We start from the raw sequence: 15,635 nt of genomic DNA on the forward strand, positions 1-15,635 counted from the left end.
CTCGGAAGCCCTCCACGACAACACAAAGAAAACAAAGGGAGTTTGCGACTGTGAATCACGGTCTCCACCAAAATCCACATTCATTCACCCAGACAGCCTGGAAGGCAGCTGGCCAGCCCTTTGCTAGACACCACTTGGCAAAGCTGATTTCTCTCCAACCCTTTGCCACTGTTGGGCTGGCTCGCCCTCACTCAGAGCCCAGTTCACCCTCTGCCCGGATGATTGCATCCGCCCACTGGTGTTCACGGAGCTAAATCGTAAACAATTGCATCCCTATAGCAAAGGAAAGGGAAAGTGCCAGTTACCAAAGCAGGAAAGTGGGGGTGGATTTAAACAGCTGGAGAGAGCACAGAGCATTTGTGTCTGCTGAGGCGCAGAGCGAGCTCTTGCGCCTGAGAGGTGAGATAAGTGGGTGCCCTCTTGGGTCTCTGAAAAATGGGTCCGTGATTAAACGCCTGAAATTCCCACCCCAGCACCTGGAGGTCTGAAGTTTTCGAGCGCTCCGTCTAGAAGCCTTGCATAACTTTTGGCATATAATAGTGACGTAGGTGTGGATAGCGTCAGTGCCAGAGAATGTGCCCGGTGACTAGCCATTCCCCTTCCCTCTCTGCCGGTGCCTATCTGGAGGGGCCCTGAAATGAGGATGTGATTTTCAAAGGAGATCAGGACAGTAAGAAGTAATCCAGGTGACCAGCAGGGCCATCAGAATCCCACCCTCTCAAACACACTCAGATAATCCTATGTTTCAGCCCAACTTTTATATCAAAAGGTTGAACAAATCTGAGGTGCCCACCCAGTGGACAGGATTTCTAGGTGCCTGAATTTCCAGGCTACCTAAGAGGGTAAGTGTGGCAAGCAGGGTGATGCCAGGCAGGCTCACGAAGGCCACCGTGTCCTGCTGAACCACAGAGGCTTTAGTGAATGAGAACCTTCTGCCCCCTCCAGTCCTCGTGGCCCGGCAGTGCAGGGATGAAGATAAAGGGGGCAGCGGGGGCGTGATTATTCTCACAGTCTCTGCACTCCAGGTGCTATTTTTACATGTCTGTGCGATTAGCCAGCCCTGCTTTTTATTCCAAGCAGCCTCATACTTGCACTGGGACACACACACACACGCACACGTGCGCACGCACGCACACACACACACTCTCCACCTCAGCTCTGGATATACTATAACCTGCTCAGAACAGAAACCCTGATTCTTACCTGAACAGCTTGCAGGCTGAGGGCTGCTCCTCTCTCCGGTCGAAGGGAAAGGGGATCCACTTGGTCTCGTCCGCTCTGTGGTGTCACTGTCCCCGCGCTGCAGCTGCTTCTCCAGCAGCCCCAAGCCGACTCTCTGAACCTCCCGGTGGCCGCAGCTCTGTGTGGGGAGAGGGGACGGACCGTGGCATGTACATCAGGTTGCTGGTCCGCCTGCAGACACCGTGCCACAGAGCTGGCTCCCAGTCCCGCAGGGCTGTGCGGGAAGCAGGGAGGCAGGCGGGGGACTGATAATGCAGCCTCTGGGTCTCTGTCTGGCCTCGTTGATCTGCAGAGGGGACCTGCCTTAGCGACCCCGCCCACAGGGATGCACACGGAGCTCTAAGGGCCCCCAACCCTGGGCAGCCAGTGGCAGGCCCAGGGGCACAGAGCTGGTGGCCAGCAGGGAAGGGAGGCAGAGACAGCAGACGGCCGTGGCAGCTCTCCTGGGTGTTATTCTAGCGTGGTTTGTCCTGGGGCAAATGGCTGAGCCGAATGGACTACTAGCCTGTCTGAGCAGATTCCTGTTTGTTTTGAGGCCTCAGTTGGCAGGGAAACAGCGGGTCACGGCTCAGAGACACTCCTCTGCAATCAGAAGGCTGCTGGATGAAAGGGAATCCTTTTTGCTCCTGGCATCTGGCATCCCCGCACAGGGTGTAGATGTCTGTGTGTGGCAGTGTGTGTGTGTCTGTCTGTGCTGTTCCCATGTTGCAAAGCTGCTCGAGGCAGTGGGCATGCAGTTTAGGGCTGGGGAGGGGCTGCAGAGAGAATATTTCTGCCCTTCCTCACCAGTGGTCCAGCCTGTCCATGCTGAACTAGGCGAACCATCCGGTGGGGATTTCTTCAGTGGACCATGGGTGGCATCTTTGTGCCCCTGGCCAGGATGGGGTAACGAAGAGAGGAAGCTGCCTGTACAAATAACTCTTTGGCTGCAAGGTGAGGAATGAAACTGGACTGAAAGGATACAGCTTGGGAGGTGTCTTTGAAGAGACCAAATGGAAACATGATTAATAGTTTCTTATAGTTGATGAAGAGTCCTACCTGCTTATGCAGGCGTCTGAGCCTGGGAGGTGTCACAGAGTGTGTGTGCAAGCCTGCCCACCTGGTGATTCAGATAGGAGGTACAGATTGGCCTGTTGGAATTAGAAATATGCTCACTGGTCTCTCCCTCCTCTGGGAAGGTGGGGGTGGAAAACTGTTCTCCAGACTCATCAGGGAGCAGCCAGGGAGACTTCATGTGCCTCTGAAGGGACAGGCTCAGAGAAGCTCACCTCCTGTGACAGAACTAGAGGCACAGACATCACACAGCTCTGATAACGGATGAGCCACAGATCTCCTAAAAGGGACTTGAGAGGTGCAGAAAGAGTTGATTTCTGCAAACTTTATTAACAGGAACCTCCATGAATTGCCACTACCACATATTCAAAGGTCCTAATAATTTGCTTTTTAAAAAATAGTCATTTTCTCGAGCATCTGCACGATTCCAAAGGACCTCTGGATCACAGATGAAAATATTTCAGACAGTCATCTTCTCAATATTGGAGAATTGCTCTGCTGCATGCAGGGGGCAGGTGAACTGTTTTTAACCCCATGGAATGATAGATTGTAAAGTTAGGAAACACCCTGAAAACACCGAGGACAGAGATACAGCTCAGCGTCTCACCCAGGTTGCCCCCGTAGTTTCTAAGTCCTCACCGGGTCTGAAAGCTGGTCTCCCACCTCAGGCTAGCACTCTTGAACCTGCCCACACAGGGCTGTTGACCATTTCTGGGCTGCTCAGCATCTCAGGGCCCTGACTCCCTCCTTCCTGAAAGAGATTCATGAGGCTTTCCGAACCACGTCTTTCCCGCAAGCCAACACGATTATGGTGACAATCAAATGTGCCCAAGCATGTGACAGCACCTTGAACACCGGTAATGCAAGTGTAAGTCATTATTTTAGTGTTACTTCTCCATTACATCTAGTTGTGAAATGCTGTTAAAAAAAAAAAAAAGCCAAAAAACCACACAGCTTTCAGGCAAATACAACCACTAGCTACTGATATAAACCAGTTTCTTTATTACATATCAGGTGTTGTTCGGCAATGTTCCTGTCCAAATACTGGGAACTGATTCCTCAGTTCCTTAAAGTGCTTACTGTAATATAATTCTCCTCAATATTGAATTTTTTAATGTGTTGGTTTAACTTCCCTCAAGTTCCATATTTATTTCAACTTCCATGTTGAAATGGAAGTGTCTAGATTTATCATTTTTAAAAAATTTATTTTATTGAAATATAGGTGATTTACAATGTTGTGTTGATTTCTGCTGTACAGCAAGGTGATTCAGTTATACATATATATTCTTTTTCATATTCCTTTCCATTGTGGTTTATTACAGGATATTGAATATAGTTCCCTGTGCTATACAGTAGGACCTTGTTGTTTACCCATTCTCTATGTAATAGTTTGCATCTGCTAATCCCAAGCTCACACTCCATCCCTCTTCCACCTCCCCTCCCCCATAGCAACCACAAATCTGTTCTCTATGTCTGTGAGTTTGTTTCTGTTTCATAGATAGGTTCATTTGTGTCATATTTTAGATTCCACATATAAGTGATATCATGTATTTGTCTTTCTCTTTCTGACTTATTTCACTTAGTATGATAATCTCTAGGTCCATCCATGTTGCTGCAAATGGCATTATTTCATTCTTTTTTATGGCTGAGTAGTACTCCATTGTGTGTGTGTGTGTGTGTGTGTGTGTGTGTGTGTGTGTGTGTGTGTATGTATACATACCGTATCTAGATTTATCATTTAAATAATATATGTTCAGATGCTTGGAGTCATGAGACATGATAATGTTAATACTTCCTGGCCCCTCTGTTATTTAACATGGGAAGGGACAGGACGTTTCCTAGTTTAAAAGTCTGGCCTCACAATAGCCTTCCAGCTCTGGGCTAGGAAATAGTCCATGGAAATAATAGCTGTCCAAGCCACTTATTAAGCATTCACAAGATGCTAGATCCTATAGAGAGTGTGTAACAGAAACCATATCTTCCCTCAAAGCGTTTAGACCACTTTTAAAGCCATTAAAACTACTTAAGGTGTTTAAGTGATTAAAACTTTATATGCTTACTAGCCCTGCAGAGGGTGGATCTGAGAAAGGAAGAAAATGACAGATTTCGAGGACCAACAAAAATCCTAGTAGAAGCCGGGTAGGTTTATCCACAGAGGTGTGGCCTTGGCCGGAGTCAGCCACGTCTAGAATGTTCTGGCCGGTGCTGGAGGTGAGATTTTTCCTTCCATGTCCTAAGAGATTGACTCACTATCAAGCACTTCAGCGGCAGCTATTACAGAAAGTGGTTCTAAACCACTTATAAGAGCTTTAGAAGGACGAGAAAGGTAGAATGGGGCGTTTCTTTGGTTTTTTCTTATTCTGTGCTCAGTGCCTCTGAAAATCAGATGTAAAACTGTCACTTTTTAACTGCACCAACATGAAAAGGGAATCAGAGCGTGATAGATTCAGTAGGACTCCAGATGTCCCAGAAAATAAATTTTCTTTCTCTCCCGGCATAACACATAAGCCCTGGTTTCTTGTTCTTGAACCTTGAGGCTGACATTCAGTATTTGCTTTAAAATTTCCCCTTCGTACATCCTGTTTACATAAACAGTACAGTTATGTGAAATGCATACCAGACACACTGCATTTTCTTTCTAATCTCATTTGACCTTGTTCGGACTCAACAAATCCTAATCAACTGACAGGAGAAATCAGATACTGCCTGCCGCTTTCTCCCTGCAGTAAAGTATTTCCTTCTGTTTATGCCCAATCATGCAATTAAATGAAGGGCACGCTGGCCTCCTGGCGAACCGGCTGCCAAGATGACGGAGGGGAGCAATTTGACAAATAGGGCACAGGGAAATACAGCAGACATTCACAGGAAATTGTATTGGTTGCCCAAGGAGACCTGACAGACACAAACATCACCAGAGCTACAGGACAGAAATGGGGTCCAGAGGTCCTCCAGTGAGAAGGTGCCTCGCTCTGATCCCACTCTAACCCAAGGACAGGAACTTGTCCCAGTTTGTCAGCCTGGCTCTCAGCGGCTTCAGGGGAGGACGCCTAATTAGAGAGGGTCACACCCATGAGAAGTAGGCTTCCTCTTTCTGATATTGGTCACCCATAGCCTATTGTATGTTTTCCTAGATCTCAGCTTTTCAATGTTTATTTTAAAATATTTTATCTTTAAATAAAAGTAATGCCTTGCGCACATGTTAAAAATGCACAATGTACAGAGAGGTATAAAATGACCCTCACTAACCCCCCTTCTTCCCAAGATAACCACTATTTACTTTTTTTTCTGGATCCTTTGAGGGACAGAAATGTCTTCACACACTTGAATGTGTGTATGCTTAAAAGCGATTTACTAGGCACGGTCCTGCATTGTTTGTTTTTCACTTAATAATAGATCTTTGCACATTGGTCTAAGTGCCAATATTCCTTGCCTGCATTATTGCGATACCTCCTCGCCGACTTCCCTGCTTCTTTCTACCCTTACCCCCTACAGTTCATTCCAGAGGGATCCTGCTAAAAGGTAAATTGGATCATGTTTCTATTTGGTCAAAACTGCCCAGTGCCTTTCTTTGGCACTAAGAACAAAAACTGAGCTTGCTGTTACCACCTGCCCCTCCAAATCCATCCCCGATGCATTCCTCCTTTTCACTGTGCTCCAGCCTCACTGTTCCTCATACAGGCCAAGTGTGGTCCTGCCTCAGGGCCTTTGTACTTACTGTTCCCCCTGCCTGAAGTGCATGCATTTCTTTTCTGCCCCTTGATTCTTTACATGGCTGGCCCTTCCTTACCATTCTGGTCTCATTTCAGACCCTCCTCCCTGACCACCTGTTCTAAATCAGCCCCTCATAGATCTTTCTTTTTCTTCATAGATCTTTTTACTAGCTGAGAATTATCATGTTCAGTTATTTGTTTACTTATATGTTGTCTGTCTTCTCCTAGCACACACACTGGAATGTAAAGTCCGTGAGGAGAGCAGGGATTTTATCTGTCTTTTCACCCTTATATTCCCAGTACTTGGACCAATGGTTCTCAAACTTGAATGTGCATCAGAATCGCAGATGACTGTACCCCAGCTCCAGAGCTTCTCATTCAGTAGGTCTGGAGCAGGCCTGGGAATTTGCATGTCTAACAAGTTCCCAGGAGATACGGATGCTGCTGGTCCACGGACCAGACTTTGAGAACCACCAGTCTAGACAGTGCCTGGCACACAGTGAGTTGCTTATACGTTTATTATGTGAACACACGAGTCTGCACGGAAGGATCTGCTATTTTCTTTGGAATGGCAGTTTTATTTTCACTGTATCATTTATTTATATTTATTGGACAGGAAACCTCCTCCAATTCCTTGTGACAGGAGGACCCCAAGTTCTGTCACCTAAAATGATGTATCAGCTCCATTGGTTTGTCAGCCAATGATCAGAAACCTAAAGTGTTATAGGCCCAGGGGAGCCAGTGAGAGGCACCCCTCGTTCTCTGCCTCAGTAACACGTCAAAGCCAAAGTGGGTGGGATTCTCCCTTCATATGTGACAGAGAACTTTCCCTATGGGGAATCACTCAGGCCTCCCCTGTAATTGTTTAACAGCTGTCCTGTTGACTTGCCTAGGTGCGTTGGAATGTATACAACACACACACACACACACACACACACACACACACACACACACACACACACACACACACACACACACACGTTTTCATACTGAGTTTCAGGAAGTTACAAGATGCCCCAAGTCCATTTTAATCTCAAATTTTAAAACTCCTGATCTAATCATTGGCTATCTATTTGGCAAAACAAACAAGAACAACCTGGATCCCCAGTTTGTTTTTAAATTCCCAATTAAATAAGAGGTTTAAATGTAATAAGACAAACCTTAGAGGACAACATTAGAGAAGAGCATTAGAGGAAAGCATTAGGTAATGAGATTTACCATCTTAGGATGGTAGCATGATTTTGAAACCCAGAAACAAAACTGAACAGTGAGATTTTGAAGCATGATTTGAAACCCAGAAACAAAAACTGAATAGTGAGATTGATTCCATAAAATTTAAAATGATCTGGACAAGAAAGAAGAAAAAAGATCCTCCAGTTTAGACTCCGGGGAGAAATCTATGGAGCCCATCTTTTCCGTCTATATTCTTTCCACTTGAATTGTTTGGGTGGCCTGTGGCCAAGCGTGGTGGGATGAGACATAAGCTTATCAGAGCAGACGGGGTAAGACCACATCCTTCAGCAAAGTCCTGTCACTGGGTTCATTAGCCATGGTTTGGGGGTTTTCTGAGCAATTTTATTGAGATGTAATTCACATACCATGGAGTTTGCCCGTTTCCAGTATACAATTAAGTGGTTTTAGTATGTTCACAAAGTTGTGCAACCATCACCACTGTCTAATTTAGAACTTTTTTTTGTCATCCCCGGAAGAAACCCCATACCCGTTAGTAATCATTCCTCATCCCTGCCCTCCCGCCAGGCCTACGCAACCACCGGTCTACTTTCTGTCTCTGTAGATTCGCCTGTTCTGGCCATTTCATATACATGGGATCATACAGCGTGGGTTTCTTTTCCTTATAACGCATAGTGTCTTTAAGGTCCATCCACATGGTAGTTCGATCCGTATGTATCAGCGCGTCATCCCTTTTTATTGCTGAATAATATTTCACTGTATGGGTGCGCCATCTTTTTTTGTTCATCAGTTAATGGACATTTGGCTCATTTCCTCTGTTTAGATATCATGAGTAACGGTGCTGGAACATTCGTGTTGTATACAAGTTTTTGTGTGAATATTTGTTTTTATTTCTCTTGGATCTAGTGGCGGTTTTTCTCTTAAATATTTACCCAGAGCCTATTACTTAGCCTATTTAATTCTTTGGGTTTTAGCTTTGTTCTATCATGACCACCTGGGGAAGCAAGCAGGCTTGGACCTCAGAGGCCCGCTTCCCGGAGTCCCGGCCCCCTCCCTGCTTCTGTGTATTTGGGAATGTGCTTTCATCTCACTGTGCCTCCCTCGTGGGGATGCCAGCTTTCTGAGCCTCTCAGGGAGACTGTGAGGATTCATGGCACACACCCAACAGGATCTGCTCTCGAGAAGGTGCTAACTCACAAGAGCAGGTTCACGTGCATCAGAGAAACAAGATACCCTCAGACCAAGGGCTCCCAGCACCACAGGTGATGGCATCAACCGAGAGGCCAGTGGCTGGATGCAGAGGCACAGACGTTATAAAACAAAAAATACCGTTTACTTAGGATTTGGGTTTCCTTGGAGATCTGCATTTGCTGAATTTGGTTGCTTTCCAAATCCTGCAAGCTGCCCTCTGAGTGAGGCCTCTGGCCTGGTCACCCTGTTCAGGGGGCGGGAGAAAGGACAAGGCCATGCCTGGTGATGGGCAGCCGGACGGGCAGACAGATTCTAAAGCCCACCCTCCAGCTAACGTTTCCCCAAAGACCATTCTAATCGAAGAGCTCATCTCATCAAAAAGCACCTCGCTCTCTGCAGAGCCCCAGAGGTACCTCCTTTTGTGAAATTCCTCTGCCCCTGACCTTCTTGTTGGCTCTGGGGTAGGGGTGTGACCCCTCATCGCTGGGCGAACCCCCTGTAGAGGCACTGGGAGCCCCGGAGGCAGAAGAGGGGCCTAAAATATCTGAACTTTCTCCTGCTCTCTGACCAATCACCTGTGCCCCTCGCTCTTTCAAATCAGGGAGCAGGAAGTACCACTGATAAACATGTAACTGAGGAATCTAATAGGAAAGGAGATGGTAGGCTTGCCTGGGTTCTAACTCCCACGCTGCCACTTACTAGCTCTCTGATCTAGGACAAGTGACTGAGTTCTCTGAGACTCCGTTTCCCCATCTGTTAAATGGGGATAATAGTGGTATTTACCTCGTGGGGTCACTGTGAGGATTACCTGAGATGATGCCTGTCAGGGGCTCCAGTATACATTCAGAGCTCCATCGGTGTTTGTCATAGTTATTACATTACTTATACAATCAGAATTAAGGATCTCAAGTAATCTAGCCATCCTCTCTGAGCTATTTAGGGAGGCTGTTTTTATCTATTTTTATTGGTTGGAAGCACCTAATGTGTGTTAGACACCACAGGGAGGGGTGGGGATGAAACTTAATTTTCCCCAGGAATGTAAAATCCAAGCTGGGAGAGAAACTAAGGTACATGCAGTTCTTAAAGAACAGGTAAACAGTGGACTGCAATGCCGAGGGGCAGCGCCGTCCCAGTGTGGAGAGGGAGAGAACAGAAAAGGCTGGGTGGGCCAGATGCGGCCTCGGAGGGGAGGCAGCACGGAGTCTGGCCCTTGAAAGGCAAGATGGGTTCACATTAGCAGAGAAGAGGGAGGAAGAAGTGGGCAAGGGTGGGTGAAGGGAAGGGGAGACCCGTGGGAGCACAGGCAGGTTGGGGGCCCAGTGGGTCTGGGCATGGTGGGTAGTCTGAGCCAGAGACAAGCCTTCTGGTGTCTTTCCCACTCTCAGGTCTCTAGGGATGACGTACCATGGGGTCTTTTAGTCACCTGTTCTACTAATAATTATCCTTTCTATGAGACTTTCTGTCACGCATACATTTTTGTGGACTATAAGAGGGAGGAAAGAGGCGGGGTTATGTTGGAGGAGCTCTGGCTCTTAATCTAGACGATCACAAAAAAAGCCGTACGAAGTGCCAACCAATGACCTTGGCCATCCTGCATGCAGCCCCCTTGATTGTCTTCGGGGACCCAGCCTTTCATTGCTTTCAGGCCGTGTGGTTTTGGGTGGGGATGACTACACCCCCATGGCAGGGATGACACAGTACCCACGTTGGTTCAGTGAACTGTGACCCTGAGACTCTAGCTAGAACTGTTGGGAAAGGGAAACACCTATTCTTGTAGGTTGGCTGGGCCAGTAGGATGTCAGCCCCCAGCTGCTGGCAGCCACCTTACCACCAGGATGAGTGAGTCTTCCTGGGAGTAGAATGACACAGGGATGCAAAGCAAGAAATGTAGAGAGACAGATTCAGGATAACATCATCTGGGCACCTGGATCCCACCATATCAAAACGCTGGCTCTTTCAGTTACATGAGGAAAACATTTTTCCCTTTTTTGGTCTAAGTCTCTTCAAACTGGATTTCAGTCCATTGTCACTAGAAGAATCTTGACTCATTCAAGGAGTTATCTTGTTCCCAGCAATGTTGTTGGCTTTACTCTGAGCATAGATATTTGTGGTCCTGAGCCGAGGGATAACGGTATGCGTGTGCAAGCGATGGAGACACCTGTCCATACCCTCAATAGGCACAGGTACATGTCAGGTGCTCGGGTGGCGGAGATGTTAGAAGGAGAACCCAAAACTCTGCAAAATGTCGTTCTGCTTTGCCCCTTGACTCTGCTTACAGAGCAATTCTCCCCAAACCCTTGATTTTATTCCTCTTGTTCTCAACCAAAGAAGAGAGTTCTTGGATCTGTTAAGTATGTTATGCAGGATACTAAAGTCATCAGGGAGAGATGGGGAAGGGGGGAAAGGAATCTCTACAGATGCCATTTGTGTTTTCTCCCTTTTGCCCAGTTACAGGGAATCAGCTGGCATCCTTTTATTTATCTCCTATTCGATGCAGAGCTTTTAAAAAACTAAGCATTAGCATTACTGCAATGGGATTTGTCTAATGATTTTCTGGGAAATGTCTTCTTGGATCTCAGCAAAGATAATTCACTTTGTAGAAACCCTTTCCTGCTTCCCTGCTAAGCATTCGACTCACCCAGTTCTTTCTGGAAGCAAGCTGGCCTCCGAATGAGAGAAGGGAGTACAGGAATGCTTTAGTCTAGCATCCATCACACAGCCTCAAGCCTGCCACCGACTCAGATCAGGGAGAAGCAGGGGGCGGGTGGGGGGAGAGCAGAGCACAAGCCTGAAGCCAAGCGGAAAGTCCACAGCAATCGGAGCCCCTTGGAGGAACGGATGCACTCACCTCTGTACTTTGGTTCTGGGGCACTTTCTTTCTGGGTGACGGCAGCTGCGTCGCCTACAGCATCCACACTGTCCTACCAGGACCGCTGCAGGCAGGCCACCGCGGGAGGAAGGGCGTGGCCTTCACCAAAGGAGGCAATGCCCTTATTCCCCTGGAGTCCAGGCTGTTGGAGCTGCGTGTTCTCTCTCTCCTGCTCCCTCTCTGATGTGTATGGAGCTCAGGGAGCCCCCAGAGAAGGGCCGTGTGCACACCACACACCACACCCGCCCTGATGCAGGTGGGCTCCGCAGCCTTGGGGAGCCTGGGGAGTGCGTCGTCAGGCCACCCTCATGGGGTCCCTACCAGTGCGGCTGGTGTAACCACAGAAAGCCCAAGGACAAGCACTTGTGTATTTATTTCTCCCCCTCTCATGTGATCTTATTTTTGGACCAAACACAAAAGCTATTTGGGGGCTGGACAGCTGCCAGGTGAAAGGGCAGTTATCTCATCCAACTTGTCTCCATGCCTCTCTCTCAACTATGTCCCTGTTACCTTTCCATGTATAAGGCAGAAGGCGGGGAGGGGGGCTTGCTCTGAACCTTACTTTTAATATATCTGAGCTATTAGTCCAAATTACTAACTTTATTTTAACCAGTTCATCCCCACCCTTTGAGGTTTCACAGAATATCAATCTAATGAACAAAGTCACTGCTTTTATATCTGAGGCTGGTGGGCATGTCCTATAGTCAACACGCATCTGGCCGTCATCGGCACACTGCTGTAGACACAGAGACCCTCTTACCAGCACTGGGTGGGACCCCACCCCTGGAAGGCACTTGTGAGCAATGTGGAGGAGTGAGGCTCTTACACTGAATCACACTGATTCTGGCTGTTTCCGCTTCTAATTCCTAGGCTTGTAAAACTGAAAATATTTAAAAAGCTTGGGTTTTTGCCTCTGATTCTTCCTCTTCAGACCTGAATGGGAAGCTTTGAAAACCCTCATGCCTGACAAAATGCCAATTCCATATCATCTTCGCCATCACCACTGTCATTTCTTGAGCCCTTGCTAAATGCCATTTTCATGCTGAGCTCTCTTCTCGCGTTTGTCTCATTTATCCTCGCAACAGCTCTGTGGGGAAGGTAATCCTGTTCCGATCTGACAGCCAGAGAGGCAGAGGCTGGGGAAGGTGAGCTTGCCAAGGAGAGAGATCCCAGCCCCCATCATCTGACTGAATAGCAGGAACTTTCCGTGACTTTGCTCCCTGTCTCCATAAATTATTGAGATTTCACTGTTGTTTTCATTTTACAAGAAGAATAACAAAAACCTCACATTTGATTCAGACGCATGACTTCAATCCTCAGTTTCTTTTCCCAACCTCAGTTCTTGAAGGGAAAGAAGAAGAAGGTTTTCATCTGTTTACAGTCCCAGGCCCTGATTCTAGGTACAGGATGGAGAGTCTCTGGCCTCCATTCTCCGTGGAGCCAGTTTCCTATGAATAATTCACTGTGCAAACACACACACACCAGAGAGGACTGGGTGGGGCCGCCCAGGCTGTGGTCCCCACTGCATGCAAGGTGAATTGCCCTTTCTGTCTGCTGCCTTGAGGGAGAGCCAGGGAGATGGAGCCCAATAGCTTGTCCAACACTTCCCTCTGCTGGCCACTAGCATGCATTACCCCTAGGATGGTGGTCTTCAAGACTTTCCAATGGGCACACCAGGGATTATTTTTAGAGAACCAATTTCCAGGTTCCCAGTTTCTTTAGGTACCTTTTCCTAAAACTGATTTGCCTGAGAACATGTCTGTGTTCATAATAGTCCTACCTTTACTGGAAAGCATACCCCTCACTCTTCAAAAATCTTACTAAGGAACCATAACCCTGAATGTAAAAATTTCCAGGTCCAGGTTCTCAAACTGGAAGCTTCCTTTAAAAATTTAATTCAACTTCCCTTCATAACTAATTAAGGCAGTCTTTAATTGAACAACTTTGTCTCTTCCATCCCTTGAATTTGAGGGAGAGTACCGTGAAAGTTGTAGAGAATATTAGAAATAAAAATAACAGATTAACATTTAAACATTTAAACATTTAAAGAATGTTGTCACAGTTTAAATTTTTAATTCCAATATTTACAATATGCTGGAAGCTATTATCTTGAATCCATCCACCAACTTAGTGGTTACGTTTAACGTCAATTTTTAAATGTGAGTATAAGTAACATTATTTTTCAAAATTGTTTTAGAAGGCACAAGGGCAAAAATGGGTGAATCAGTCAGCCCTTGGCTTTTGTCCATCCATCCATCCATCCATCCATCTTTCCACCCAACACCCATTGAGCATCTACTGTCTGTCAGGCATTGTTTTGGGCACCAGACATAAAAATGGTGAGCAAAAACTGACATGTGACATGCCAAATTCTTACTTATGAGTCCCTCTAGGGAATTGAGTGAGGGGAAACAGATTAATATAGTACTTTCTCAAATAAATGTAAGAATTCACATTTGATAAGTACTTCCAAGGAGGGGTATTCAGTGATGAGAGAACGTAGAATGAGGATTGTATGTTACGAAGATTGACCTAACTCATGGTGGAGATGTTAGGAATAAAGTCTGAAGCCAGAAAAAGGTATTCAGCAATCTCTATGAAAGGACTGTGAGAACCCAGGAAGAAAGGCCATTTTAATGTGGGAGGATTGGTGAATAGGATCAACCTTTGCAGAGTCAGTTGTTTTTAGAAAGGGCCTTTGCCCTTACACAAATACAGTCCATATTTAAAAATCACTGGGACCAAATTTTCCCCAGGGAACATTTGGCATTTTTGGTTACTGCAGCTGGGGTTGTGCTCACGGCACCTAGAGGGTAGAGGCAAGGGATGCTCTAAGCCTGCTGCAGTGTTCAGGATAGTGCCCTCCACAACAGAGTATCCAGGCTAGCCCTAAAGTCAGTAGTATTGGAGTTGAGAAAGCCTGTTATGGATGGGGGCAGGGCAGGCCTCGTCCACGTGTCTGCAGTGGATGTGGACCTATTCATCCATTCATTCATTCCACAGGTGCTTATTGAGTACCCACTATGTTCAAGACACCATTCTGGGCATAATCGAGGCATACCAGGCACCCCCTAACCAAAACTGTCATCTCAAATGACCTACCTGGGTGTGTTCCTGTTACCCAGCCTAAACTTTTCACCATTAAAATGGTGGCAAAACTGGTCTTGCTGTCTGTAGAGAAAGAGACAAAGATCTATGGGTATGATTCACGATATGGTTGCTGCAACATGGCAAGAGTGAAAACAGCCTAAATGTCTGTCAAGAGGGGAACAGCTACATCATCTGGTACATCCGTACAATAGTATACTGAGCAGCCAATAAAAAAAAGAAAGAGGCAAATTTCTTTGAGATGACACAGAAAATAACCATGAAGATATTAACTGGAAAAACATTTTCAGAACAGCGGGTTAAATGAGATTGATCTGAGTTGTTTTTAAAATTGGTTTTTTGTGTGTGTTTGCTTGTGCATGCAATTGTCGGGAAAAGTCTCACCAAGTTCTTAAAAATGGCTACCTCCAGAAAGTGGGGAAAAATGTGTAACACGTTCATTGGGAAAAGTTCCCCACCTAATTCCCTCCTTTCACACCAGTTAGATTCTCCCCAGTTCATTCTCTCAGTTACTGCCAATATTCAGCCGCTCACCAACTTCTGGAGAACATTCAAAAAACTTCCAGGATAGTATCCATTCCTTATTATTAACCCAGGGTCCTTCAAAACTTGCCTCCAGGCAGTCTTTATGGGCTCTTCTTGGGAGCCGCTCTTCCTGCGACAGCCCTGTTCCCACCCCACCTCCCCAGAGCTTAAGTCATAGTGAACTCACCAGGACTTGTCACACCGTACTCTTTCAAGACAGACTCACCTCTGTGCCTGAAAAGTAATCCTTTTCTTTTTCTGCTTGTATTAGTCAGGATAGACCATGTTATACTACGTTTATAAATAATCTCCAAATTTTAGCGACTTAAAGTAACAAAGGTCTGTTCCTCATACATCAACGTTGACATGTCCATGTGTAGGTTGGCTGGGCAGTTCTGCTCCATGTCATTCTCAGTTGAGGGCCCAGACTGAGGGAGGTCCAGCCCTCAGCTTACAGGAAGGAAAGGGGAGAGATGGTTACTGTTACACTAGCACCTGGCAGTTACTCCTACTCACATTTCATTGGTCAAAATGAGTCTTATGGACACACCTAACATAAAATGAGGTGGAGAATTTTAGTCCTATTATTTGCTTGGAAGGTGAGGAAGTGAGAGTCATAAATATTTGGGGAACCTGAATTCTATTAATTGCTGGGGGGGGCTTCCCTGGTGGCGCAGTGGTTGAGAGTCCGCCTGCCGGTGCAGGGGACACGGGTTCGTGTCCCGGTCCGGGAAGATCCCACATGC

General features: G+C 46.5%; 2 protein-coding genes across 8 annotated transcripts in view; one reads left to right on the forward strand and one right to left on the reverse strand.

Annotated features, from left to right (window-relative positions):
• FGF1 (fibroblast growth factor 1) overlaps positions 1 to 11,582 on the reverse strand; it is a 103,011-nt gene extending 91,429 nt beyond the window's left edge. For both annotated transcript variants that reach the window (XM_079916671.1, XM_079916670.1), the window contains exons 1-2: positions 11,236 to 11,582; positions 1,204 to 1,360 (exon numbers count right to left, since the gene is read on the reverse strand). The gene's annotated coding sequence lies outside the window, so the exon portion shown is untranslated. The remainder of the gene's footprint in view (positions 1 to 1,203; positions 1,361 to 11,235) is intronic.
• Positions 1 to 15,635, forward strand: part of LOC307183733 (uncharacterized protein) — a 355,278-nt gene that overhangs the window by 325,800 nt on the left and 13,843 nt on the right. The window lies entirely within an intron of this gene.

The sequence above is a fragment of the Stenella coeruleoalba genome (genome assembly GCF_951394435.1).
Source record: "Stenella coeruleoalba genome assembly, chromosome: 3".
Lineage (NCBI taxonomy): Eukaryota > Metazoa > Chordata > Mammalia > Artiodactyla > Delphinidae > Stenella > Stenella coeruleoalba.